At 42.7% G+C, this 2,348-nt stretch overlaps 1 pseudogene across 1 annotated transcript; it reads left to right on the top strand.

The window, feature by feature from the left end:
* The first annotated feature begins 212 nt into the window (after positions 1-212).
* Positions 213-1,992, top strand: LOC307258466 (annotated as a pseudogene). Its single transcript has 2 exons — positions 213-266; positions 1,143-1,992. The product of its transcript is annotated as an uncharacterized misc_RNA (transcript).
* Positions 1,993-2,348: the final 356 nt, after the last annotated feature.

The raw sequence follows: 2,348 nt of genomic DNA, 5'->3' as shown, positions 1-2,348 counted from the left end.
CTGGTCGGGACCAGGCTAAACTTAAAGGATAAACTTATTCTGTTGCCTGATTTGTTCAGTCAGCTGTCACTCTGATCTGAAATCAATAGGCTCGTTCGACCTCACTTTCAGCTCGTCTGGAAAGTAGACGAGAGTAGCCGAGTGCAGTCGGGGGAGGGTTTAAAAGGGGAGCCCGAAGTCGGACAGCTGGAATCTGTCATCATCGACTCGCTATGGCGGAAGCAGCATTAGCGTTTTTCCTCGCAGATGAGATTGATGCAGTGGAAGTCCCTCTTTTACTAAATCATGAACCCAATCCAATAAGGTAATTAATTACTGTTAGATATACTAAAACAGTCCGATTGGTTACTCCGATTAAGAAATAAGGTAAATGGTGCAATGTTTGACTTTCTTTCTCATTCAAAAGTATTCAGCTTAGGCCTATTACAATGCAAAAATATTTTAAAACCAAAATATAGGCTACAGGTCTACATGTGCAGAAATAGGCTACAATTTAGAACATCTAAGAATAAAACAAAACGAAAATGAAAATAAAGGTCTAATATATTTCCTTTTGATATAGTCTAAATACAAACGCATTTTAAGCTCGGAAAAGAGTTAATTGTCCAACCAGGCTTTTCGTTTTTGTTTTCTTTTTAACAAACAAATGAACAGCAATGGAATTTTTGCCACCTCTGTTCCATTGTCTCTTTGCCCTGGTAAAAACAAACATGATCTTCAAAAGAAAAGCTTAAAACGTCTCTCAAAATGAACTTTAACTGATTGGCCAAGGCCTTATACAAATGTTGAAATACACGTGTATAATCATTATTTAATAGGCTCATGCTAAAGAAACAAAACAAATGTTTCATTGTTAAATCTTGGTACTGATTTGCTCCAATAAGGCCTAGCTACAAGGCTGATTTGAATACCTCTACAAACCAAACAATGCTTACCTTATGCTAATAATTTGCTTACCATCCCTAGATCTGTTGCAAAGATAAGGAATTTTGTGGAAGAAGTGGTCCCACATTACTCGCCATCAGACTTCAAAAGTCATTTTCGCCTGTCTAGGCGAAATGTTGAAGTATGTAGAATATAACTTTCAATTTGTATAATGTGGATATATTGCTATATAAAAAATATTTTCTTTTTTCAATCAGGATGTGATGACCACCCTGGGCCCACACTATATGCAGCGCACAACACTGCCACTGCAAAACAGTGTGCTTGCCTGCCTGTGGACCCTGTCCAACCAGGAGTCCTACAGGGTTGTTGCAGACCGATTCAACACTTCGAAATCCACCCTGTGACCATGTTCACCACTTTTGTGACATGGTGACATCCCACATGTCTAATTACATATCCTGGCCCACTGGAGAGGCATTAGTGGCGTCGGAGAGGGGATTTAGGGAGAAGGGATTCCCGAATGTGGTGTGTGCGGTGGATGGGTGCCACATCCCGATTTTTAAACCATGTTGCCAGAATCCAGTGGCTTATCTTAACAGGAAGCAATTTTACTCGGTTGTCCTCACTGGGTTCTGTGACAGCGAGAGTCGCTTCACCCACATAAATGTGGGCAACCCAGGCAGCTGGCACGATGCGAGGGCGTTTCGGTTGTCGGATGTGGGCCGCACCCTGGAGCAAGATCCCCAGTCCCTGGTACCAGAGGGAATGTATATAATTGGGGACTCTGCCTACCCGCTATTGCCCCAGCTAATGAGGCCATACAGGGACAATGGCCATTTGACAGCTCGGCAGCGCCATTTTAATCGGAGATTAAATGCAGCCCGAGTGGTCATAGAGCATGCATTTGGCATTCTTAAAATGAAGTTTGTCAAGTATGTCAATAATATTAGCAACGCCGTTACAACCTGTTGTATCCTGCACAACATTTGTTTGGCAGTGGGTGACCCAGTGAAGGTAGAGGAGGCTGAAGCAGCCGAGAATTGGTTGCATTCCCCAAATCATGATGCGGTCCAAACCCGAAATGCGCTTTGTGCAGGCCTTTAAGCACCAACCCAATTTTTTTTTCCTGAAAGGAACACACATACAAGTTTTTTTTTTAGTTTTTTTAATGAAAGTTTATTGAAAATAAAAAAAATGCCTCAAAAACAAATTCTCAATGCTTCTTTTTCAAAAGATCGATTATGGCGTCTTGCCTTTTGCCAATGTTTTTAAGCTCCATTGCTATCTCCCCCATGTTAGCCAACAACTTTGCCTCAAATGATCGCCTCTTCTTCTCTTTCAGCCTTCTCCGCCGCTCCTGTTCAGGCCGAACCAGCGACTCCAAGGCGCTGGTCCTCCTCTCCGAGTGGGCCTCATAGAGGTCATACAAGGTGGGATGGTGGGAGACATCCCGTTGTGCG

The sequence above is a fragment of the Ammodytes marinus genome, assembly GCF_949987685.1.
Source record: "Ammodytes marinus genome assembly, chromosome: 12".
NCBI classification, from domain to species: Eukaryota; Metazoa; Chordata; class Actinopteri; order Uranoscopiformes; family Ammodytidae; genus Ammodytes; species Ammodytes marinus.
This window is presented reverse-complemented; position numbering and strand designations above follow the sequence as displayed.